The sequence below is a fragment of the Petaurus breviceps genome, unplaced genomic scaffold (genome assembly GCF_028583685.1).
Source record: "Petaurus breviceps papuanus isolate PSGF00001 unplaced genomic scaffold, PetGlider_PUasm1.0 98, whole genome shotgun sequence".
NCBI classification, from domain to species: Eukaryota; Metazoa; Chordata; class Mammalia; order Diprotodontia; family Petauridae; genus Petaurus; species Petaurus breviceps.
The window spans coordinates 24,740,554-24,767,862 of NW_027187460.1; the positions used below are offsets into that span (position 1 = coordinate 24,740,554).

The window sequence follows — 27,309 nt, forward strand, 5'->3', positions numbered from 1 at the left end:
AGAGATGCATGTGCCCCAGGGTATGATTTACCATTCCAATGGCAACAAGGCCCCAGTCATTTCATGCCCCAGACAAGTCTGGCTTCGGACCTCTTGGAACTCAGTTTCCAACAACATATGATCAGCACTTGAACAAGGAAGCTATGGGGAAGTCCTTTGTTATTTCATCCCAGACAGCTGCCCATCAGAGATTATTCAAATACTCTTAACAATATGGGATCTCACTTTTCCATACATAACATTCAACCAACTAACACTTAACTGGCTAGCGACAATAGGGCATTCCTGAGCTTACCGGACCGAAGGCTCTTGCCTCTATTAAACTGTGAATTCCTTGACTTTAGGGCCTCTGAGCACAGGACAGGGCCTTCCTTCCCCACTGCTGGTGATTAGCAAAAATCTGATCAATTAATAAATACAGAAAGTGAAAGACCCATACAAAGGTGGTTTGCTTATCAAGCTTGAGTGACCATATCCAAAAATGTGTGCCCCTTTCTGCACCTTGAGTCAAGAAGCAGGTAATGTTTCATGATAGGTTCTCTAGAGACATGGCTGATCCTTGAATTGATTGGTGTTCCCAAGACTTTCAAAGACTTCAAAGTTTGTTTTTCTTTACAACGTTATCTTCATATATGCTGTTACCCTGGTTCTCTTTACTTCACTCTGCATCAGTTCATACCATGCCAGATTCTTTGTGTCTTTCCTCCCTCAGGTTCTAATTTGTTGTTGTTCAGTTGTGTCCAACTCTTTATGACCCATTTTGGGGTTTTCTTGGCAAAGATTCAAGACTGGTTTGCCATTTTCTTTTCCAGCTTATTTTACAGATGAGGAAACTGAGGCAAACAAGATTAAGTGACTTGCCCAAGGTCACACAGCTGGTGTCTAAGGCCAGATTTGAACTCATGAACGTTAGCCTTCCTGATTCTAAGCCCAGTGCTCTATCCACTGCCTAGCTGGTTCTAAAACCTCTGGAAATTTTTCATTTATGATTTCTTGAAATATAGCTTCTATGTCTTTTTGTTTGTTTTAATCCTGGTTTTCAGGAAGTCCGATGATTCTTAAATTAACTCTTCTGGACCCGTTTTCCAAGTCAGTTGTTTATGAGATTATGTAACATTTTTCAGTCTTTTGGTTTTGTTCTCATAGTTCTCAACATCTCATGGAGTCACGGATTTATGTTCAGCTGATTCTAATCTTTATAGAAATCTATTACTTGGTTAACATTTTCCACTTTCTCTTCAAAACTAGTCATCCTCCCTCTGCTTCTTTCCTACAATGTTTTTATTTTATTTTTGCATCTCTTCATTTTTTTGTAGGTATTATTGTAGACTTTGTGGGGAAAAAAAATTTCCCCCCTTTTTCCAGCTGTTACGGAATTTGTTTTAGGAAACCCTAGATATGCTATATTTTTTTTTTCCTACTGGATGATGTCGTCTTTGTTTTACTCATCTCTCCAGCTTTAGTTTCAGAATTGGGGCTCTCTGCCCAGTCCAGGCTACTTTCCTTACTATGCTTCCAAGTGGCCTGTTCAGCTTACTTATTCTCACCCTAGGTCATGACGGTTCCTGCACTGACCTCCTCCACCCAAGACTAGCTCCCTGTGGAGCTTTGAAGCTCCAAATGCTGTATATCAGGCACAGCCTACTGCACCTCAAGACAGGATGCTAGGGACCCTGGAATGTCCCAGTCTGGTGCTCACACTCACTGCTACCATCCCTATACTGGTTGCTGCTGCTTCCAGAGATCCAGCTGTGGGGTTACAAGCAATGTAGGGTTTTCTCTAGGGAGGGCTACACTCTTGGTGTCTCTGACCCTATTCTGACCATGTTGGAGAGCTACAGGTTCATTTGCCTAAGCAGTTTCTTTGCCTATGACTGACTATATTGTTCTGTAGCTACTGTAGTTTCTCATTGGATTTCTTCATCATTATCCAGTGTGATTTGGGGTTTCTGATAGAATAAGGGTAGCTTGAGTCAGGCAGTGTGCCTCCATTCTGGAAGCTCTCTTGGCTAGAAGTTTATCCATAACTATCCACATTGTAAGAACTAGCCTACATATTGTAATGCAGTTTGACAAGCATTTGTTTGTTTATTCATTTATTTGATGTAGACCATTAAGCCATGATATTATTTATTTATTGGGGGGGCAGGGTAAATGGGGTTAAGTGACTTGCCCAAAGTCACATGGCTAGTAATTCTTAAATGTCTTAGGCCAGATTTGAACTCAGGTCCTCCTGACTCAAGGGCCAGTGCTCTATTCACTGTGACATCTAGCTGCCCCTTGACAAGCATTTATTGAACCTCTCAAACACTGTGATTTGGTGATGAGAAAAAGAAGCCAAAACTGTAGAATGTAGGGATTTCAAGGGCTGGCTGAAAGAGAATGGAGGGTGCTTCCATGCAAGGGAGAAGACAGAGAAGGCATAGAAGTGGCAGATGCAAGGTCAGTAAGTAGACCAGTTTGGCAGGAACTACAATACAAGAGGGAGTTATGGAAAATCAGCCTGGAAAGATAGTGTCTTTGATAAGGAAAGGTCTTGTTCTTTTCCTATGCAAGCACATTCCATGCTGGAAAACTAAGTCTGCTAAGCATTGGAGTTTCCACAGTACCTCTGGCTCGACAAGCTGTCTGAATTACTAGTATGCATTCAGTACTGACTAAACAGTAGGTCCTAGGTTCAGTACAAAGCAAAGGCAATGGTTGGTTTGTTTTTTTAAACTCTGGGCAAATTTTACACTTCCATTTTCCTTACCTGGAGATGCAATAATGCTTGTATTCTACCTAACAGGGCTATTGTGGAGAAAGTGCTTTATAAACCTTAAAATGCTATACAAATGTGACTAGTTGGGGTTGAGTTCCCTGAAGGCACAGACAATTTTTTTTAACCTCCCAGTTTCTAATACACAGTCCTAATCTATAGTAGTTACTTAACAAATCCGTGTTGACTGATAGCTTGTATATAAAGTTTTTAAAAAGCACCCAGATTTTGGGGGAAGCCCTTTAAGTCCCTTCTAATCGTGAGATTCTGTCCAAGTGGTATCTTAATATTCTGGATGAGATGGGCAAGATGCAGCCACCACAAGGAAGAAAGACCAAGAATGCAGGTCAGCATCTCCCTGCTCACTGTCTGGGTCACTAGGAGCCACTGCATCATCAGAACCACTTTTTCACCAAAATAAATCATGTTTCTACATGTCCTAGAGATGAAAGGGAGGAGCTGGGCAAGGATGGAGGAAAGCAACCTTAACCAAATAAGGAGGTAGCATTGCTCAGCACATTTAATGCTAATGACCCAACAAGCTTGAGTCAGAGAAATAAGCCATCAATACACCCCAGTTCAGAGAGGGATGGCAGATGGGAACATTATTCAGTTTGCTAATATACACTTGTCAAAATATTCCCCCCCCAAAAAAATAATTTTTTTAAAACACTTCCAACAAACCAACAATTAAAACTTGAAAAAAAAAATCCCCAACACTTCATCTAACCATTACCCCAGCCACCCTGCAGGCAAATGCTTGGGTAAAAGAAGGATAATAATAAGCACTTACATAGTGCCTTTTATCTCAGGATCTCAAAGGTTTTCACCAACATTAATATTCAAGTCATTCCAGCCAGGTTTGTAAGCATCATTATCCCAATTTACTGATGGGAAAATCTGAATAAGGGAGCTTGACTTGCCTAAGATTTCCTAACAATGCATCAGCAGTTGAGAAGACAACAGGACTTCCTTATGCTCATTCCTGGCCAGCAGTGGCCCCACTAAATTAGTGAAATCATACAAGAGGACAAAACAGCATTCAAAATACAGTTCATTCGGAAAACATTTTGTAGTAGCTTGATGTATGTTTATGTTCTCCCCACACCCAACAATAAATTCATTCATTTTGGTTTAACATTCCTAGGGCCTAGCTTAGGGGTCGGCACACAGTAGGTAGACAATTAATAAATGCTGCTGAATTTAAATGAATTGAAAATGGAAAACTGAATGAGCAACTATTTAATCCCTCAGTTTCCTCCACTGTAAAGGGGACAATAACACCTAAAAAGCACTTAAACTTTTTTTTTCAAATGCAGAAATAGAAATAGGGCTTCATTTACACAAAAATGCTAAGTATTTGAAGCAGAGGAAGAAGGGAGGAGGGAGGAGGGAGAGATGCAAAATTTTTCTGTCACTTCGGTACCTGATTGTACCAGATGCTGGGTGTGGTCTTGCTGGAGGATTTTTGTAGAGAAATCAAAAGTCTAGTGACTGGTCTGGTGACTAATCTGTTCACTTTCCTCTACCCAGTGCTCCATAAGGATTCTTTTCATCCAAGAGGGAACTGCTCTATTTTCTTTCTGAAACTCTTTGTCCAAGTACTTCATACTGTATGGGTATTTGTAAATAGTATGTCAGTGAGTCACTCTTCCAATACTCCTAAAGACATCTTCCTGCATCACTCAGATTAATTGGTCAGCATAACCTTAGTAAGCCAACAATACCTAGACTTGGAAGGGACCTTGGACAACAGCTAATCCAAGACCACTTTGGAGACTTTGGGAAATTCACTTTTCCTTGGCCCAGCCCTGGTTACATATACATTTATGTAATATATACACATTTCACACACAAAAATATACTCACAACTATGGATATATATGAAATGTTTACATATACATGTATAAATGAATGCATAAAACAAATACGGATCTATGTGAAGTATGAAACTATCCAGAATGTAAAGAAATTAATGAACAGATGTTTTCCATACAATTGATCAACTGTACCAAGGATCCCAATTCTCAAGTCCTAGCTTTATCATCATCATTTATCTCATTCTCATTTTTTTAACAGAATGATCAGATAGAAACTGCCTAAGGCCAAGCTGCTATCTAACAATTCTTTTTAACATATTTGATGTTTTGCAGACTATTGAGGAAATTACCTTTTTTTTTCCCAAAGTTTTGTTACTTGGACCTAGGTTTGTGTTTTTTGTAACTGAATTAAGAGTATGGAATTATAGGCCCATTTTCCTGGAAAACTATGGTAGCAAAAAAGGCACAATGATGGGATAACTTGTAACACAGCTCTCCCACCCCCCATCCTAGTCCCACATGGTTTCTTCATTTCTTCTAGTAGGTAGGTCTCTGGATTTTGAAGGCTTTTCACTCCATGTAGTTTATGAAGAGTATGCATATTTAATAATAGCTAGCATGTATATAGATGGCACTTTGTAAGATTCTCAAAGCACTTTGCATGTTATCTCATCTGACCCTCACAAAAAACTCCAAAGAGGGAGCTGTTCTGCTCACCCCCAAATTACCGATGAGGCAGACACAGAAAGGTTAAGTTACTGGTTTGTTGTACCTGTCTCTAGGTCAAGCTTATATCCACCTGGGGCAAAAATTTAACTCAAGTCTTCCAGACATATCCCACTCTCTCCCCTGCAACATCTATTATTACTGGTAGTATTAGTATTATACTAAGAGCAAATCCAAATAAGGAGTGTCCGCACCTGCTCCTTTCTGGGGCTAAATCCTATACTTTGTCAGAGGCCGGCAGCTTTGGTTTTGTGGTTTAATCCAGATTTTGAGAACAGCAATTAAGAATGGGTGCTCAGTCTCAGTCCACACTGACTTTTTGTTTTATGACCATCTGGCAAAGTCTTTACAGCATTTTGCTAGCCAGGCAATCTGGTAAGCCTAGACATTACAATTATTTGTGTTTCTGTTGCATCAGGTTATACCACGTAGACATGAAGTGAGCAGACCTGGGTTCAAATCCTACCCCTCAACTTGGAGAACAAAGGCAAGTCATGTTAACTCCTCTAGTCAAAGGAAAGCTTTGTTTTCTTGCCTGTAAACATGAGAGCGGTAGGGGTGCAAATCCCCTTACAATCTTAAATCTAGGATCCCAACATCTAATACAACACTCAATGAACATGTGTAGAACAAATATGTGACCTTGGAAAACTGCACTCTTTCCCCTCCCTCTCAATTTTGCAATGTAATCCCCAGCAAGAATTACTGGGAGGAGAAAGTCGGCCTAGAGGATTCTCTTAAATTCTGGTTAAGTCTGACATTCATTGAACATAGAATAGATATTGCTATCTCCGTTCTCCCTCTCCCTGTCTCACACACACAGACTTTGCCCCCACTAAGCGAGTCTGTGTCAGGTTATGTTTGCCGGGGTTTTCAGCAATAACAAAAAGAGTCAGAGTAAAAAAATTTGTATTTTTGCATCCTAGAAAAGCAAAATTCAACAATCCTGGGTGCAAGGCAGTCAGGAGATGTCTTCAGTTTCCCCTCTGCTCAATGAAAGTTAGAGTCTAGAGCAGGGGTCTGCAATTATTAGCTATGAGATATGCTAGTATGCATCAAAACAGATAGTAGGGAACAGCATTCCCAAATTTCCCATTGTCAGTGACTATTTTTTTTCTTTTTGAAGGGGGAAGGCAGGATAATTGGGGGTAAGTGACTTGCCCAAGGTCACACGGCTAGTAAGTGTAAAGTGTGTGAGGCTGGATTTGAACTCAGGTCCTCCTGACTCCAGGGCAGGTGCTCTATTCACTGTGCCACCTTGCTACCCCATGTCTGTGACTTTCAAAAGGAAATTACACACAATCAGAGACAATATCGGAAAAGACTTCATTTTACAGATGAGAAAACTAAGGCTCTGGCAGAGACTGTTATTGCTGCCGCTGCTGCTGCTGCTACTACTACTAATAACAAAAACAACAATATTTATCTAGTGCTTTAAAGTTTGTAAAGCAATTTGTATGCAGCATCTCATTTGATCCTCAAAACAATCTTAAAAGAGAGGCAATATTACTCCCATTTTACAGATGAGGAAACAGGCAACAATTAAGTGACTTGCCCAGGGTCATACAGCCAATGCATATGCAACACAGAGTTCAAACTCTGGCCCTTCCTGACTTCAAATCCAGCATTATCCATTAACTAAGTGGCCAGGCCTACTAAAAACAAAATCAGTGCTGCTGCTAACATATCTTGATACTTGTTACTGTTAACACCTTCTTCCAAGTCAAGAAGGGCAAGTAGGATATTATAATGAAAAGACCTGGATTGAAGTCGTTGGGCCTGAGTTTGAACCATGGCTCTGCCTATGACTATCTGTGTGAACTTTGGGTAAGTAACTCAGTCATCCTGTAAAACAAGGGGCGTTTGGATGGCTTTCAAGAACCAGCAATGTTGTGATCCCATGACAACATGACCTATCAAGGTATAGATCCTTTCAAACTAGCATCCAGTAATCAGGAGCCCTAAAGTATAAGTCAAAGGGAAGAAAAAGATGAAATGGTAGAAAAAGTACTGGCTTTGGAGTCAGAGGGCCTGGGTTCAAATCCTGTCTCTGCTATTGTGACCATGTACAATTTAACTGAACCTCCCCAGGCCTCATCTATAAAAGGAGGCTGGGCTAGATCTTAACTCTAAATCCTATGATCTAGGAGGGTCTGAGAGGCAAAAGTAGGGATAAGCACAGAGACAAGATTACATAATAACATGGGATCATGCTAGTATAGTAGGTTGTGGGGAGAGATGGATGGAGAAAGTAAACTTACATAAGACTGCTTACCTGGTAAACTTAAGGTCAGAGATTTCAAGTTGGAAAAGACCTCATAAGTCAACTAGTTCAACCCTCTTCTCCACCTCCATTTTCCAGATGAGGAAACTGAGGCCTATAGGGTATAAGTGACTTTCTATGATCACATAAGTAGCAAGAACCACAGCCAGGATTTGAACCCAGATTGTCCGACCATATGATTTACCTTTCCACTGTACAATAATTAATTTTCTTTAAATTTAAAGAAACCTTCCCCTGCTCACAAATCCCCACTGCCACCCCAAGTTCCACCCACTACACACTTCATTCCCACTGGTCTTTTTTTCTTCTTTTTAAGCCAGTGGTTAACAGGGATCCAAGCTGTCAAACCTGACTTCTCAGTTTTCTCCTGAGATGTTCAATGGCATAGGGCATATGAAGCAATACAAGATTGGGAGGAGAGGGAGGAGGAGGAGCTGTGTGAAAGGGAAGGGAGTCCCAGGAGCTGTCTCTGGTGACACTCACTAACCTGGGGCTCAGGCCCAACCTTTCACCCAGATGCACTGAACCGTTCTCATTCTCTCAGAACTAAAATAAACAAGAGAGGTAAACACCCTCAGGGGCACCCAGCTATGAGAGCCTGCTGCTACCTAGTCAGGCAGCTTTCCAAGGACGAGTCCAGTCTTGGATAGCACAGGCCAGAGCAAAGGACTACTACATACATATTCTCCAGCCCTACCCCCTGCTTCCCAGGCTCTCCCACCCCTCCCAGCCAAAACTACAAAATGCAAACAGGAGTGGGGAAACTGGATCTAGGGGGCTGACAAATGGATTTCGCTTTCAAAAATCTTTTGAATGTGCAGAGCTGACACAGCTTCACGGTCTGGCTGACTGCCAAAGGTAAAAGGGTTGTTTAAAATCATAGAACCACAGTTGAAATAAACCTCAAAGATCATCTTAGGGGATGACCTTTGCTTGGCATAGTGCTAAAAAAGCTCAGGATTTCAAGTCAGAGGACCTAGGTTTGAATCAAGGCTTTGATACTTTTTTATTATCTATGTATGTGACATTGAACAAATCATTTAGTCTCAAAGAACTGCATCCTCCTCATCTTTAAAATAAAGGGTTTGGACTACATAAAGTCCCTGACTCTGAATTCTCTAAGTCTAATGACCATCAAATTTCATTCTATCTTCTCCCGAATATATTTGTCCCTCCACAACATAACACTATCTGGAATAATTTACGTAGCACTCGAAAGGTTTGCATAGCACTTTACATACAGTATCTGATATGAGTCTCACAATAATCCAGTGTGGTAAGTGCTATTATTTTTTTTCTTGGTCCATAAGCATTTATTAGGCATCTACTAGGTATCAAGCACTGTGCTAATACAAAAAGAGAAAAAAGAGAGTCTCCGCTCTCAAGCAATTCGAAATCTAATGGAGGAGACAATAAGCAAAAAGGTGCTAACAAGGTACACAGGATTTTTAGAGAATAATTAACAGAGAAAGCATTAGAATTAAGAGGGGTTGGGGAAGGCTTCCTATAGAAGATGGGATTTTAATTGGGACTTGAAGGAAGCCAAGGAAACCATAATGTAGAGATGAGGGAAAGCATTCCAGGCATGGAGGACAGCCAGAAAAAATGGCTGGAGTGGAGAAGTGGAGTGTCTTGTTAATGGGACAGTCAGGAGGCCAGTGTCACTGGATCTAAGAGTTCAGGGAGTAAGGCTAGAGTTAGGTGTAAGAAGGCTGGAAAGGCAGGGATGGGACTAGGCCATTAGTAAAACAAGTTCTGTCTTTTTTCCTAAACCACAACATACTGCAAGAAAAAGACCTTCAGATATATATTATTTTAGATTATTTTTTAAGGCTGAAAGTCTTTAATCAAGGAATATTAATGATATGGGGAGGTTTTTGCTAATCGACCAGAACTTCCTAGATAATACCTTCAATTTTCTGCTGAGAGTAGTGCTATTATTTTTTACCAATTTTTTCCCACTGTACAGATGAGGAAACTGATGCTGAGAGAGGTTAAATAATTTCTGATCAGGCAGGATTTGAACTCATATCAGCTAGACTTGATACTTTGATGTCCAGCAGTTCACACGTTTTGCTATCCACCCCACAGTCTTTAAAATCTGACAAGTGAACATCAAAGCCCCTGCCAGGAGACCAGCCCCTCCCAAAGGCTAGGAAGTCACTGCTAAAATAGCACATTTGATTTTTGCATAAGTCTACCAAGTAGAAGGATCTTCTAACACTGAACCAAGAGTCTCCTTCCACTCATTCCCCTGAAACCACTCAGAACACATCTCATTCCTTTTCCAAGAGGGACCTTTTAGATATTTAAAGACGGGGATTATCCCACCCAATCTTGTCTTCTCCAAGGCAAACATCTGAAGTTCCTTCAACTGATCCCCATGGTTTCAAGTCCTTTTGTGGCTGTAAGTCCCAAGCACACATGTTACACACTATGGAGCACACATATTACATACTATGTTCTGGTCAGTGAAAACCAAGAGTAGGCTACATATGAATAGATAAAGAGATGGAGAAGGGTCAATCATTTGGTGAGTGAATAAGTGAACAAGCACTGTGCTAAAAACTGAGGATATAAAGGCACAAGACAGTCCTTGCCCTCTAGGAGTTCACAAGCTAATGGAAGAATGTAGGTAGTAATAAGAGTGAAAGACAAGACTTTTCCCTTTTCTGAAAGAAAGAGGCTCTGGACTAAATGAGGCCTCAGGTACATTCCACCTCTAACATCTTACGTTCTAAGGTCTCCCATCTCTTATATTCTATGTTCTAATATTTTTATACTAACAGTTTGTAGTCCTGTGGTATAACAGATGCCACAATGGGTTGTTCAGGTGTGGGGCTGGCAAGAAAGACACAGGAGATAAGCATAAAAAACCAACTCTTCTTTACCGAGGTCCCATTCAAGTAGTAGCTTTGTGTTATTGAATTTGGAGTCAGAGAGGACTTGGGTTGGTATCCTACCTTCTCTAATACCTACTCTACCTATGTGACTTTGGGCAAGTCATTTAACCTTTCTATAAAATGAGGGAGCCCTATCTATGATCTCACTTATTATTATCATCACAATTTCATAAACATGGAAACCAAGACAAATTAAATGATTCACTCAGTCACAGAGCTATTTGGTAGCAGAGCCAGGACTCAAACGTGCCCTGATATGCCCAGAACAGTGTTTTTTACATGATTACATTACATGATCATTGATCATTTGTTCTCATGAAGCCTAAAATTCTGGCACTTGTGTTTCAGGGTACCACCAATTAAGTTCTCAAACCCAACAGAAATGGGGCCACTAAACAATAAACAGTGCCTGGAACATAAAAAGCACGTCATAGATGTTTACAGATTGACTGATTGATCCAAAGCCCACATGTCTGATACCTCTGCTCTTCAGGAACTAGGAATATACCAGTACTTAAGGTCCTAGATAACAATAATATAAAAAATTACTACATAGGAGAATAGAATGACAAGCTGGTGATATTTTTAAAGAAATAAAGGGAAAAAAGAACAGGTAGGAGACTGGGGGTAGTGTCTGAAGCATGATATAATTTTCGCTGCACTGATTTTATCTGGTTGAAATACTTTGTTTTATATAAGTGAGTTCATCTATTTTAGCAGTAAAGTACTTGACTGGCTTCAGAGTCATAAAAATCTGGGTTAAAGTGCTGCCTATGACACCTATTGGCTGTGTGACCCTGGACCTGGCAAGTCAATCAACCCTCTCAGTACTCTAGGTGACTTCTCTAAGACCAGATGTTACAAAAGAGGTTCAGATCTGCTTTGGGAGAAAGACTTGAACTCCTTCTGGAGTTCCCAATCCAATGAAATCATAGGTGTGACACCACCCCATCCCCAGTTTTGACTTTTATGGTCTTTTCCCTATTTCTGATAAGAATACCTACCACTACCTTTCAGATCTTCTAGGTTTCCAAATTTAGGATCATTCTTAATCTTCACACCACATAGCCAATCTTATTGATTTTATCCCCATAATACCTGACAATTTTCTACTCCCATTGCCCCTCTACTCTCTCAAACCCCCAATTTAATAACACTCCCCCTCACAAGCTGTTGTAATACCCTCCAAACTGGTCCCCCAATCTCAAGCCTCTCTCCTCTCTAATCCATCCTCCCAGACATCTGCCAAAATGAATTTTGCTAAAACACAAGTCTGACCATATCACTCCCCCCGTGTGATAAATAAAACTCAATAAATTTCAGTGGTTCCCTATTACCTCTAGATTCAACCATAAACTCCTCTGTGGGCATTCAAAGACCTTGCCAACTTGGCCCAAAAATATTAATAGCTAATACCTAGCATTATATGGGCAGCTAGGTGACGCAGTGGATAGAGCACCAGGTGTAGAGTCAGAAGGACTTTCAAATTTGGTCACTGACACTAGCTGTGTGACCCTGGGCAAGTCACTTAACCCTATCTGCCTCAGTTTTCTCATCTTATAAAATGAGCTGGAGAAATGGCAAACCACACCAGTGTCTTTGCCAAGAAAATACCAAAAGGGATCACAAAGAGCTGGACATGATTCAACAACAAACATTTACATAGCACTTTAAGGTTCACAACGCACTTTACGTGTTAGTTAGTTTGATTGTTACAATAACCCTATGAGGCAGGTGTTATTTTTGCCCCCATTTTACACATGAGAAAACTATGACACAGTGTCACTTGTCCAGGATCACAATTCATAAGTTCTTAAGTATCTGTGAGTCTGAGACTCTTTCTGATGCAAAGGTCCACATACTGTGCCACCCAGCTGCCCTCCCAAAGAGCAAGAAAGCTAACCTCACTGCCCTTCAGAGACTCTACCCTCCAGCCAAACTAGAATTGCTGTTCCTCACAAATGATACTGCCTCCCCTGCCTAGAATGAGCTCTCCCTTGGCACACTGCCTCTAAGAATCCCCCATTTCCTTCCAAGCTGAGCTCAAACTCCCCTCTCCCATAAGGCTTCCAAAGTCCTTCTTTCATCCAGTTACTAGTGTGGAGCCATCAAATATAAGCTCTTTAAGGGCAAAGATGATCCTATTTTTGTCTTTTTATCTCCAGGCACCCAGAACTGTACTTGGCACATAGTAGGTACTTAAATGCTTTTGGTTCACTGATTCTAACAGCACATGACAAAAAAATGTTTTCTCCATCAAGTAACTGTTAAAGATAAAAACCTCCATTCTCTTCCAGATTTTTTTTTAATAGATGTTTTTGTATTTACATACTTTATCCATTTAGAATATAATGTGGTACTGAGGACAAAATAGTGATCTGAACCAGGAGTGTGCTAGGACATGCTTCACAACCAGCTTTCCAAACAACACTAAACCATTTGTACCAGCAACACACTTAAATTCAATCTGCCTTATAGACATTTTCTCCATCACTCTCTTAAGTCTAGACAATCAACAAAACAACAGAATCGAGCCACCCCTGGTTCTAACCCTTTCAAGTTTTCCCACTAGATCTAGAAGAATGACAGTTTCTTCTTTAGTAGTTTGTGTTCATAAACACTGATTGCTGTCTGTAGCTGTTTCTAGACTTTGCTTATCAATTTTTTGCTTTTAAATTTGTATTGATGTTGTTGTTTCAGTTGTGTCCACCCCTTCATGACCCTGTTTGGGGTTTTCTTGGCAAAGACAATGGACTGGTTTGCCATTTCCTTCTACAGCTCATTTTACAGATGAAGAAACTATCACAAATTCGATCGAGTGACTTGCCCAAGGTCACACAACTTGGGAAACTTGGTTTCCCCAAGGTAAGGTCTGAGACCAAATTTGAACTCAGGACGATAAGTCTTACACTATAAGGTCCAGAAAGGCAGGAAAGGACTAGTTTTGAAGTTCCCATAGTTACTGTCCAAATAGATCTTCGAGGAGCCTTTACATCACAGAAGGGAAAAGAAGACCCCTATCCATTCCAACACCTCCAAACTCATACCCTTTAGAGTAAATCATCAGCAAACACAGAAGCAGTGCCAGAAACATTCAGGGTATCCTGGAAGGAGCTAGGAGGACAAAATGACAGAAAACACATATTGTAGTAGAATGGAAAACTATCAGTCAGGAGACCTTGGTTATATTATCAGCTCTGACACTAACTTCATGACTTGGATTTGCTCAAAGTAAGCTCTCTGGCCCTTCAGCTTCCTCTTGAGCAAGATGAAGAGGGTTGGACTGGACAGATGATCTCTAAGAGTTCTTTAGCTGAAATTCTCTACAACATCCAAGATAATTAATTCCTGCCCTCAAGGGGCTACAATTTATTTCGGCAAAGCTTACTTTTATTTGTAGGGCCCTTTGCAGGTGATATATTTTGACAGATATGAGGTCCTTGGATGAGACTCATTCACAATTGGTTAATGGTAGAATCAGAGACCCCACTGTTGGGAGTCTCAACCTCCAAAGTTAGTACAGCATCTCTTTACAGGAGGGCAAGGTTGGTGAGTGGGGTTCACATTTAAAATTCAAGTCCTGTTTCCCCAATCCATAGCATCAATAAGAGGTGGCCCTCTGCACCATTTACTCCTTCATGGAACCTCCAATGGGCGGCTCTCTCCAGGTTCCCTGCCCCACACTGCACCCCAGCGCTCGTCAGAGGGAACCAATCCCCTGTGGACTCAGCCAACCCCATTTCCTACAGCACCGCCTGCTCCTGCTAGAACCTGCTCTTCTCCTGTGCCAGGTTACCCAAGGAAGCCAAATTATTTCCTTTTAATGGCTGTACCTGGTGGATTCCAGTAACTTACCCTTTCCTGCACATGACTCCTCCTGGCTACCCTTAGTTCCCACAGCTTCGCTTTGCTGCTGGCTGCCAGTCACAGGACCAATAAATAAACTGACTTATTCACGGTGCATTATGTCACAGATAAGCCCGTAAAGAAGCATTATTCTTCATGTGGACCACACCCTGAGGATATAACCTTAAAAAGAAAGGTATACACTAAAGAAATGTTCCCCAGCTGGAACTCTCAAATGCCTGCAGCAGAAGGATTAAGACAGATTCCGAAGGGGCTGGAAGCTGTGTCCATGAGCTCAGATGGGAAAACGAATTTATGTCTTTATTTTCATTTATCTCCAAATAATAATTAACATTTTCTTCCATTACAAATGTAGGCAAACAAGGAAGAGGTGGTTTCACCAAATAACCAAAGGTATCTATATCTGTCTGTGACACACTGTCTGTCTGTCTGTCTCTCTCTCTCTCTCTCTCTCACACACACACACACACACACACACCCTGGCTTAAAGAGAATATGAGGCAGTACTACAAAATTGTGGACCCAGATAGGGACACACCCTGGGTCCAAAACCTACCTCTGAAACTCATGCACAGTATGACCATGGACAAGTCCTTCTGAGCCTCTGTTTGCTCATCTGCAAAATGGGGATAAGAAGGCCTCTAAAGAATTAGCCATAATATTAATTTACAGAGCAACAGGCAGATATATGGTTGAGCATGAACAGGGTACACCATTAGCAAATAAGGAACTACACAGGAAAACTGCAGTAAAGAATGTCATCTGAGTAAGGTGTCACTGGAAAAGAAATAAACAGCTCACTTTTATTCAGTGCTTAAGGTGTGCAAAACACTTTACATATATAATCTCATCTTGGGGAGAGAATGAGGGGATACCTCATTAACAGTGAGTCTTCTTATGCCCATTTATAATACTGGGAACTATGATGAGTGAGCCTTCTTTGTATCTCACCCAGGTCCAACTTTCCCCCTCACTTCTTAAGATATCTCAACCTCAAAGCTGGGCATCTTGTTTGCTTGTATTTGAGTCACCAGGATTTAGCACGGTACTTGACACCCAGTAAGTGCTTAATATATGCTCTCAGGAAAAGCCCTACTGAATACAGAGTATTCAAAAATGCAAAAGATGGGGAGGAGGGCCTGGTGGCTATTGCAGTTGACTGTATTCACCAGCCTTCAACAAAACCCTTCCTTCCTAACAGGACCTCCTGCAAATTTCATATGCCTACTTATTAGAAACACAAATTCTATTCTCACTTCTGGCCCCTTCCCTTACTCTGCCCAACATACCTATTCAGCAGATGTCCTAGTTAAAGCCAATGCTCCCTATTCTTTAACCATGCAGGAGGATGACATAATGTAGAATATAGGACAGCTTACTTGTTTCCATAGTAACATAAGTATCTTTAGGTTTCACCAAACCAGGATTACTAATTCAGATCAGAATAAATGGTCCCAGAACAGGATATTTATGCAAGAACACAGATAGGAGCCAACCTCAAAACCACAAGGACCTGTGTTACGCAAGCCCACCTTGGAACTACCCAATCCATTTGTATTTCCTAAGTTTGGGGGATATTTTTTTGTCCAGACTTTCGATTTAATTTCTGCATCAATGTCAAAACTCCATCCACCAGATCAAAGAAAGAAGAAAAGGTCCTCCATACAAAAATATTTAGAGCAGTTCCTTTTGTGGTGGCAAACCAACTAGAAAACTAAAGATGTGCCCATCAATTAGGAACTGGCTGAACCAATTATAGCATATGAATGTAATGGAATACTATTGTATGGCAAGAAATAAAAGAAAAGAACAGTTTCAGAAACCCCTCAGAAGATATGTTTGGACTAATGTAGAGTGAATGAAGTCAACAAAGTCAAAAGAATAATTTATAACATCAACAAGAGCCAATCTGATCAACATAAAGATTAATAACAATTCCAAGACTCCAGCAGTTCCCAATAACATCTAGGATCAAATTTTTAAAAATGTTCCGTCTGGCATTCAAAGCCCTATCCTGTATTATGTAGTTCTCTCCTAGCCTCCCAGTCTTCTTACACCTTAGTTTCCTACAAAAGATTCTGCTGTCACATAACACTGGCCTCCTCACTGTTCCACAAACAAGACATTCCATCTCTCAAGCTCTGGGCATTTTCTTTGGCTGTCCCCTATGCCTACAATGGTCTCCCTCCCCTGCTCCACTGACTGACTTCCTGCTTCCTCTTAGTATTTCTACTTTCTACAGGAAGCCTTCCCCAACCCCTCTTAATTCCAGTGCATTCTCTCTGTTAATTATTTCCTATTTGTGCTGCACAAAGAGTGGTTGTAAATATTTGCCTGTTGTATCCTCCACTAGATTGTAACCTCTTTAAGGGCAGGGATTGTCTTTTGCCTCTTTCTGTATGCCCCAGTACTTAGCACAGTGCCAGGAACCTTGTGGGCTGCTTAAAAAATGTTTGTTGACAGATCAGTGATGAAGAATTCTACATACCTCCTGACAGAAAGGTTATGGTCTAATATACATAACGAGGAACACATTTTTGGACATGATCAATGTGGGAATTTTGGACTAAGATGAGAGGGAGAGAAAAAAACTAAATTAAAAAAACTAATTAAAAAAATACATCCAGGAATAGGTAATGCGAGTAGTATTTTCTCTATTGTACAGAAGAAGAATGTGGGGCACAGAAAGGTTAAGCAATGTGACCTAGGCTGAGACTGGAACTCTGGTCTACACCACCCTATCCCTCAAATCAAGCATCAAATACAACCTCCTACATGACACGTCACAAACGCTATTAATCTTTAGTCTTGCTAACAGATACGAACTTGCTTCTATACAGGCAGAGAATCCCAACTCAACACAAAATATATTCCTACATACTAAAGGAATGCAAAATCTTTGAATTCTCTATCCCAACCCCTTCCATGCCTTAGAAGATGCCTCTTCTTTGGCCCATACTCACACACCTCTAACACTTCTCAGCTGCATCTCTCCAGCTCCAAGGTTGGCTATAGTTAATAAAAAAGCTCTTTGGTTTCCCTATTTATAACATGAATCCTTACTAGGGATGAGGGGGTAGGTAACAAGTGCTTAAATAAATGGTTGTTGATCAATGAATTCTAAGCACTGTTTCAACTCTAACATTCCAATGTCCTATGATCCCTTCGCATCTCCTAGAATATTAGTGATGGGGGGGAGAGGCGGAAAGGTACTCTGTCATTTTAGTTTTAGCATATCCATAACAAGCAAGAGGGCAACTTCTACACAGCAGATACTTAATGTCCAAAGATCCCTCAAAATGAAGTTTTTTAATTAAAATATTTTCAATTATAAAGCATTCATTTTTTTCTCCCTCCCACCTTATTCCAAAATTCCCACACTGGTCATGTCCAAAAGTATGTTCTTCATTATGTGTATTAGATCACAACCTCTCAGTGGGGAGGCATACAGCATGCATCACTGGGCGGTCAGCTCTTTCACTGTATGCTAGACTGACCCAGACTTATTCCTCATTTCCCCCCTCGGGGATGGAAATTACAATAACAGTCAACAATTTAAGCCCCTCCTTCACTTCATAGAGGTCACCTCTATGTCATACAGTCTCTTCCAACTCAGGAGATCATCTTTACTTCCTCCCCAAGAAGAATGGGATTCCACTGCTAGAACCACCCTAGTCTAGAACTGATGGGTGGAGGATTTATTTGACACATATCTAGGTCTCCACCTCACTTCCAGAAAAGATCCAAGTCATGTTCCCTCCCAATTTCAAATCCCAAACTTTAGTCTATTTCCAAACTCAAAATTCTTTCTACTACAACAAAGGTGCTTCCTTCCTTTCAGGGTATGCCAAACCCTATCTTTCCAACCAGTTAAGGAAAGAATGACCACAATGAATAATGTCCACCCACTGGCTAAAGTCAATCAGTGACTTGTAAATTAATAGACTGCCTTGCCTCAGCTGATTCTTAACTTAAATCTGATTAATTGGGTTAACTGATGAATGCAGTCTTCATCTTCATTTCTTCAGGGAAATGGTAAAAAGTTAAGTGGGAATTTGAGGGTCTAGGAATTGATAAATACTATCTATGTGACCTTGTCACTTTAATCTCCAGACCTATTTTTCCATCTGTGGTAATAATCTAAGGAGTAGTTTAAAATATATATATATTTTTAAAATTACTGTTATTAAAAAATTATAAACACATTGAAAAATAAGGGAAATGGGAAGACTGATAAACTAATAGTGATGTAAGAAGAGTCAGGAAAATACATAGAATGATGAGACTAATAGAAATGAAAATAACAACATAATCAAAACAATACTGTGAAATTATTATAACCAACACTGAAACCAAAAAAGATATAAAAAGACACCCCCCACTTCTACTCCTTTGAAAAAGGTAGGTTCCACAGATGTAGAACACTGCAGGCAGATCAGATATTTTGTGATAGGTCAGGGTTGTTTTTTTAATTGTTATAAAGGAAACACAGTTCACTGGGAGGGAAGTGAGAGGCATAGAAGGAGAAATGTAAGTGACAGCAATTCAACAAAAGCTTATCCAAATTTTTGAAACAGTAACCATAGCATTGCTTTTAAAGGACTTACAATCATTACAACAACCCCTTGAGGTAGATAGTAGAAATATTCTCCCTCCTCTCCGCCCCCCCCATTTCAAGTGAACAAGATTACAGGTTACATAACTTGCCTGTTAGTACCCAGTTAGTAAATGCCAGCTAGGATCTGAACTCAGGTCTTCTGACTATATGATACCTCTCACAAAGGGGACTGGACTAAATGAACTCTAAGGTCCCTTCCAGGTCTAACCTGGATTAATCATGGTTCTATGAATGTGGTGGTGTTTCTACTCATTAGGCCCCTGATCAAACAGCCCCTAACTTATATTGAAATCTTGTTTTTAAGAGTATGACTTCTCTGCCTGATAAGTCTGTCCTGTTCTCTCCTGGGAACATCCTTGGTTTATTCCCCTTCCTCCTCAATACCAAGTCACCACTCAGACTAAAAGCCTGTTTAACCACTGGCCTGGTTCCTTTCCCACACAATTTGCCAGGCTGGGCTACACAGTCGGACACTGACTTTCAAAGGGACAGAGATGCTGCAAGGCAGGCTAAGGCTAGAAAGAAAGAATGTGGCATGTGTCCCTGAGGGATGTGTAATCCTCTAAGTCTCAGCAAATGGACAGGATGGGGAAGAAATAAAACTGGGGGTGGCAAATGGGACACAGGGTCATGCCCTCTGCCAATTTTAAAGACTCAAGAGGGAAAAAAAAGTGTCACATTTTTCCTCTCTGACCCAGCACACAGAGAGGGCTGTGTGTCTCAGTAACATTCTGGGTAACATTAGTCAGCAGGGAACATGAAGGCAGACAAATGTGTTCAGTGTTTTCGTGGATTCTGACTCAGACCTTTCTCTTCCGGTGATTCTCTTTAAAGTGGGATTAGAAATGGCAAGTTGTCACAAGTCTGATTCAGCCCCCCAAGCCCAGCCCTCTCTTCCTCCAGGAAAATTCCCTGCCAGGATAGACTGCCCGGCCAATCTTAGTCAGCTGGCAGGAATGAAAGCAATCTCCCCTCCTTTTCCCATTTCTTCTCCCCTCTTTCTCTCCTCAGCTCTGCCCTGGGGCTCATGGCTGGGGAATGTTTCATAGTGCCCCCGCTCAGGGGCTACTCACGTGGCTGGCATCCATGGCCCTCCACCAACGATGACGAGGAAACCCGTGAAAGCCACGTGATGGCCTTCTCAGCACCTCCAAAACAAACAGAAGGCACAGATCCAAGTGAGGTCATCCTGGAAGGCTGACAATTGGAGTTGGGGACAGAGCAAGGGAAACTGTGTTCGTATCTTGGCATCGGGTCATCTCCCCCCACACACATACTCATGAAAGCCGGAAAGCTGGGAGAGGACCCAGACTGAGAGGAAATAGTCAGGATGCCTCTCCTTTTGGAGGGAGTGCTCTGCAGTGTTCTTTACACATTAGGGAACTAGAGGCTTAGCTTCCACTATAGGCTGAGTACCTTTAAACAGCCAGTATGGTAACCAATGCCTTTTTAAAAAATAACATCTGCAAGGTCAGAGGATCACAGATTTGGAACCTGGCGGCACCTCAGAGGTCAACTAGTCCAACCTCCTCATTTTATAAAAAAGGAAACCAAGGCCCAGGGAGGTGAAGGGACTTGAATTTTCTTTGTAACATTATGTTGTCTCATGCTCTCTTAAATTAAAAAACAAATGTTTTTTTTTTAACTTAAAAACAAAATAAAATTACATCTAAAGGCTATTTATGAAATAGAAAGCATAGCTTCTGGTTTGGAGAGTTCTTTTCCCCTACTCTGCTGCCTCATCAGGAAGGGTGATAATCCTCAACCCTCTAGGCTACAGGCTACAAGCTCTGACAGGTCCTACATCAAGTTGGACAAGCTTCAAATAAGGGTCCAGTAATGGCCTTGATCGTCCCAGGACTAGCCTAGCTACATTCACAGAAAGCTGGCTAACAGGGTGATGAATGTTTTGGCCACAGCCACTCAGGAAGATTTATAGCAAGAGGGAAGTATAGTCAGAAATTTTTTTCAGTCAGGTCAAGTCCAAACTCCTTACCCTGAAATTCAAGGTCCCTGCAATCTTGGTACCCTTTAGTTTTCCAGCTATTTCCCCACTACTCCCATACAAAAAAATCACTACCCCTATGCACCTCTTTTCTGTTCCCTTTGGTGGTACCTTTCTTCACATTCTTGCTCATCCTATCTGAACCCCACAGGCCAGCTCAGGTCCTCTTTAGCCATCAGTAAACTTACCATCCTCTTAACTTCCAGCAGATATTATATCCTGTGGCAACTCTTCCATCTTTCCCTCTATATTCTGGTATTATCTAATTGCCAAGATTGTTTGTGACGGGTCAACCAAACTAGACTGTAAGAAAGAATGCTGTCCATATATGGCATAGGAGAAGGCTGGCTAGGCTTGAAATCAGAATGAGCCTGGAAATAGAATGGAAGGAAAAAAACTTTGAAAAAAATCCAATAATCCCTAACCCCACCCCAGACTTTTTTTTTAAATTGTGCCGGTAATATTGACAAAGGGAAATCCCAGTGTGGAAACTCCCTCTACCAATGCATATGAGGACCTGCTCTATAATTTGCAGTGTGAGAAAGTTGACTGGGTCACTAATCATGTGAAAGGACACAGAGCCAGTATGAATCAGAGGGAGAATTTAAATCCAAGTCTAAATTCTGACTCAGAGGCCTGCTCTCTACCCACTATGCCAGGCTGCTTATCAAGTACCAATTAAATGTCAGTTATAATTATACTTCATTGTCTCCCCCACAATGTCTAAGACAGTACTTTTGTACATCATAGTAGATATTCAGTAAGTATTTACTTACTCATTACTTGGATGATTTGAAATCTAGGATGCTACGCTATATATATATATATATATAAAACACACACAGGTTTATTTCTAACCTCAAGGCTTCTCCTAACAACTATTACTCCCACTGAACCAGTTAAAGGAGAACATAAGGCACAAAGAATGTAAGGGATCCATCCAAGACCAAGCATCTCACTACAGACACTCAACTAGAATTTCAATTCTGATTAGTTACTTGGCTTAATGATCTACATACAAGTCCCCTGATTTGGGATCTTATTCAGAGTAGGTACTGAAGAAAGTCTTGGGACTGAATGGCCCTTTGACAGCAAACACAGCTGATGCAGGGATAAGTGGTTGTCTTCACTTCAGTCATCTCAGAAACCATAAAGCTGAAATTGCTATCTGTGATCAGATGCAAATCAAACATAATTTCTCAGAATAATTATCCAAGTTGGGATGCTTGCTCCTGGATTTCCAAGACAGAAATATAAATGTTGTGTCAGCATTCATAGTTCATATTTATGTGGTTCTTTTTACTAGTCAGTGAACTAGCATTTATGAGGCACCTACTATATGTCAGTCACTGTAAACAGTGGGGATATTAAAAAAAGTTAAAAAAAAAAAAGTCCCTGCTCTCAACGTGCTCAGTCTAAAGGGGGATGGGGGGATAACATACAAACAACCCCATACAAACAAGATCTATGGAGATCAAAAGGGGATGGTCTATGGTCTCAGAGGGAAGGTACTAAGATTTAGGAGGCTTAGGAAAGGCTTTTTGTACAAGATGGGGGTTTAGATGAGACCTGAAGAAAGTCAGGGAAGTTAGGAGGTACAAATGGAGTGGGAGCACGTTCTAGGCACGTGGGACAGTCAATGGAAAACACTGCCAGCAGATGGGGCACCTTGTGGGAGGAATAGTAAGGAGGTCAATGTCACTACACTGTGGGGTACATGAAGGGGAATAAGGTGTAAGAAGACTGGAATGGCACTAGGAGGCTGGTTGTGAAGGCCTTTGATAGCCAAACAGAAGGTTTGATATTTGGTCCTGGAGGTAATAGGGAGCCAGTGGAGGGAAGGAAGGAGGAGTGATATAGTCAGTTCTACATTTTAGGAAGATCACTTTGACAGCTGAACAGAGAGGATAGATCTGGAGTGGAGATTTGAGGCAAGGGAGAACAAGCAGCTGGCTACTGCAAGAGTCAAGAGGTATGGGGCGGCCAGGTAGCACAGTGAGCAAGAGCACCGGCTCCAGTGTTGAGAAGACCTGGAGATCGAATCCTGGGCTCAGACACTTAGCACCCACCCAGAAACACCTGGTCCTGTAACCTTGAGCAAGTTACTTAACCCCAATTGCTTAGGGATGGCCAGGTGGCTCAGTGAGTAAGAGTACCGGCTCCAGTGTTGGGATGACCTGGAGATCGAATCCCGGGCTCGGACACTCAGCACCACACCCAGAAATAACTGGCCGTGTAACCTTGAGCAAGTTACTTAACCCCGATTGCTTAAAAATATAAAAAAAAAAAATTTTTTTTTTTTAAAAGAGTCAAGAGGTATGAGATAAGAAGGGCCTGAATGAGGGTAGTAGTAATGTCAGAGGAGAAGGGGCCATATATAAGAGAGAGATCTTACAAAAATGGAAATGACAGATCAGCTAACTGGATATAAGGGGAGAAAAGAGAAGGAGTCGAGGCTGTGAGGCTGGGAGGATGGTGGTACTATAAACAACAGTAAGAGAAAAAGTGCGAAGTAGAGAAGGTTTTGTGGTAAAGACGAGTTCAGTTTTGGACATGTTGAGTTTAAGATGTCTACTGCAGTGAAAAGAGTACCAGTCCTGGAGTCTGGAGGGCCTGAGTTCAAATCCTATCTCAGACACTTGACACTTAATTAGCTGTGTGACCTTGGGCAAGTCACAACCTCAACTGCCTTGCCTTTTCCCCCTCCAAAGGAAAAAAAAAAACAACATGTCTACTAGACATTCAGTTTGAAATTCAATCTAAAAGGCAGCTGGAGATGTAAGAATAGAGTTTGGGAGAGAGGTTAGAGCTGGATGAGTAAATCTGACAGACATTCACACAGAGAGGATAAATTAAGATATGGGAGCTGATAAAATCATCCAAGTGAAACAGTGTAATAGTATAGGAAACTGTATAAATAGTATAGGAAAAAGGGCCCAGAACTTCCATTATTAATCATATAAAAGCTAAGTTATGGATCCCCCAGACTCATAGAAAATGCAAATCAAGAGTCAGTTTAGTGCCTATATTAAAATTTCTACATAAATTAAAGTCACCAAATATTTATTAACCCACTACTGTGAAGAGAAATTACATGTGGTCTGCTTTGGTCTACTCTCAAGGAATTGATAAGTTGGTATAATGGAAAGAATACTGGATTTGAGTTCATGAGAGATACGGGCTAGACTCCTGCCTCAGACATAAGCTGTCTGATTCTGAAAGAAAGTAATCCCTTAAATCTCAGTTTCCTTATCTAGAAAGGGGGAATAAAATTAAATTTAGTATTTACTTACCTTACAGGGTTGCTGTAGTATCAGGTAAAATCAACAAATATTTATTAATTGCCTACAATGTGCCAGACACTGTGTTAAAACCTAGAGATACAAAGAAAGGTAAAAGACAATCCCCGCTCTGAGGGAGCTCCCGGTCTAATGGACAAACAAAGCATATGCAGGAAAAACTGGAGTTAGTCTTGGAGGAAAGCATTAAGATGAAGGAGGATGGGAAATGACTTGTTATAGCAGGTAGGCCTTCCGCTGAGACTCAGAAGTACAGCCAGATAGAGTGTGTGCTAGAAACACTGACCTGTAAGCAGGTCAGTCTAAAGAACACTGGAAAACACTGGATTTGAAGCCAAAGGATCGGTGTTCATATCCCAATTGTGCTAGTGACTAACTGTGCACCTCTGGGAAGATAATAACTCTCTAAGGCTCAATTTCCTCATCTGGAGGTTCATTGAGCATCTGGGTTCTCAAAAGCTGTGCCAATGGTATAGAAGTACCAGTGACTCCCACCAAGTAGAAAGGCTTCTACGACAGACTGGGCCTGGACCATCCTACCTAAATTTAGAAAAGTTCATTACAGGGGAGGGTAGGTGGTACAGTGAATAGAGCATCGGCCCTGGAGCCAGGAAGACCTGAGTTCAAATCCGGTCTCAGACACTTAACCCTTAGTAGTCATGTGACCTTGGGCAAATCACTCCATTTGCCCTGCCTTCCTCCCTCCTAAAAAAGCAAAAACAAAAAATTGTAAGGTTGGAAAGGGGGTAATAATACATAGATGTGTACAAACTAGCTTGGGAAAGGGTAGGAGTATAGCCCATATTTCTATTAATGTGATTTCCAGGAAATCTACATTTCTGTTCAGAATATTCTTTTAAAGTGAGATACTACTTGTCCACAAGTACCACCTAATAGAAATGGAAATAAACAAGGATCAATGTGACAAAGACTGGTGCCCTCACCAAGTCTACTGGCAACACCTACAGCTTTCTCAATACAACAACACAGCAAGCTCCACTATCCTGGGAATTTACATGTGTAATTGATGATGACAAGCTAATGTCTAAGGCTGGATTTGAACTCATAAAGATGAGGCCCAGAGCTGTATCCACTGTACCACCTAGATGTTCCCAATTTGTATTATGTCTGCTTTATAGTACAGTCTGAGATCTGTGGGTCAGAGGCAAAGGATAATCCTAATACAGCAATAATTACATTCTCTGTTTTCTTTACGGTTTCAATGTTAAGGTAACAGACTTAAGGATGAAGGTGGTGGTGGAGGTAGTAATAGAATCATTAGTTTTATGTAGTAGTAGTAGTAGTAATGGTGGTGGTGGTATCAGTATTATTCACATCTCTGGGCCTTGGTTTCCCCATATGAAAATGAGGAGAGCCAGACTAGATGGTCTTCCCAGTCTTTTTTTCCAATCAGATATTCTATGATTTTATGGGAAATGTACATTTGGAAATAACATGTCATCAATTACATAGTTGAGTTTCCAATATAGTTATGTTTTCTCCCCATTTTTCTTTCTTTTCTTATCTACTTTTAAAATGACAGCAACTTCAAATACAAGAGAATATTTCAATACCTATATAGGGACCTTGCCTTTTATCTGATAGAAAACCAGTCCTTCAACCTCTGCTCCTCTGAACGACAAGTACTGAAAACCCGGAGGCTCAAAGCACGAAGTCCTCCTTAATCACTCGGCCTTGAGCTATTCTGTAGCCTCTAGGCCTGATCCAGACTCCCCTTGGGCCTCAGGAAATAGTTTTAGAAAACTGAGTTCTGCAACAGAAAACTGACTAGGTTACTGCTCTGAGCCCCCAACTATGAAGAGACCTGGAGAGGTTAAAAATATTCTCGGGTTGAGGGGGAAGTAAACAAAAACAGAGCTGCCCAGAGGTTACCACTAGCTTCCCCTGCCTCACTTGTCCAGCTGCAAGCCTGGCCTACATGTAGACACCCCTTCTGTCAGGGTGGCACCTTGCTCCCATATACTGCTATAAATCTGGATCAGGTCTCTCTTCACTATGTCACTCTTAAATATCTACACCATCTGCACTTGGCAAGGTGCATTTACTACATTATCTCCTTAGAGCCTTCCAACAACTCACTGGAAGGTAAATAGGGCAGATAACAAAACCGAGATACAGGAAAGTTGAAATTCATGACTTTTTAAAAAATTCATTTTTCAATTAATAAGAATTTATTTTTCTTCCCTTCCATTCAACCCCAATTTATGAGGAAAAACAAAACCCCTGTAGCAAATATACATGGCAAACAAAACAAACTCCAACGTTGTCCCTCATCCAAAAACGTATGCTTCGCTCTGAATCTTGAGTCCATTCCACTCTGTTGTCGGGAAGTGAGGAGACCAAATCATCACCAGTCCTCCAGCATCTCGGCTGATCACTGCTTTGATCTTCAGTCTTTCCAAGTGGTTGGTTTTTATATTGTTGGTATAAATGTTTTCATGGTTCTGTTCACTTCACACCCCATCAGTTCATACACGTCTTCTCAGGTTTCCTTAAACCCACAGCTTTCATCATTTCTCACAGCACAACAGTGTTTGATGACATTCACGTAAGTATCAATCAGTTGACTCTTTTTTACCTTGTCCTACACCTGTAACCCCCTTGTTCCTCCGTGATATCTAGCCACTAGACCAGGCCCTGGGAGGGTCTGGAACAAGATCTTTCCCAGGGGACCTGACTCTAGGCAGTCCTGATTGGTGGGATTGTCCTGGATGTAACCAACCTACCGTGTGTTCTTTCACTCTGGCCATTTTATGACCAGCCTCCATCCTCCAAGCAATTATAGAGAATGATATTTCATACATACATACATACATACATACACACAAAATCAGGGAATTATAATTGAATCAATAATACCATTGCTTCTGAATCAAACCTATCGACTGACTACCCTATATCTCTGCTCACCAGCCCTGTAACTTCCCAGACAGAAACATCTTTCCCAGACCATCATTCCCCTCTATATGTGTTGTTTGTCTATTAAACCATAAACTATTGGAGGGCAG

General features: G+C 41.1%; 1 long non-coding RNA gene across 25 annotated transcripts in view; it reads right to left on the reverse strand.

Annotated features, from left to right (window-relative positions):
* Positions 1-27,309, reverse strand: part of LOC138155735 (uncharacterized) — a 175,220-nt gene that overhangs the window by 106,795 nt on the left and 41,116 nt on the right. For 5 of the 25 annotated variants that reach the window (XR_011166958.1, XR_011166953.1, XR_011166952.1 and 2 more), the window contains exons 2-3: positions 21,170-21,352; positions 20,050-20,124 (exon numbers count right to left, since the gene is read on the reverse strand). The exons of 14 other annotated variants lie outside the window; for them this stretch is intronic. This is a non-coding gene — a long non-coding RNA (uncharacterized lncRNA). Of the gene's footprint in view, positions 1-14,346; positions 14,364-20,049; positions 20,125-21,169; positions 21,353-27,309 lie in introns of those variants that run through there. 6 more of the 25 variants (XR_011166957.1, XR_011166956.1, XR_011166967.1 and 3 more) reach the window with 3 other exon arrangements.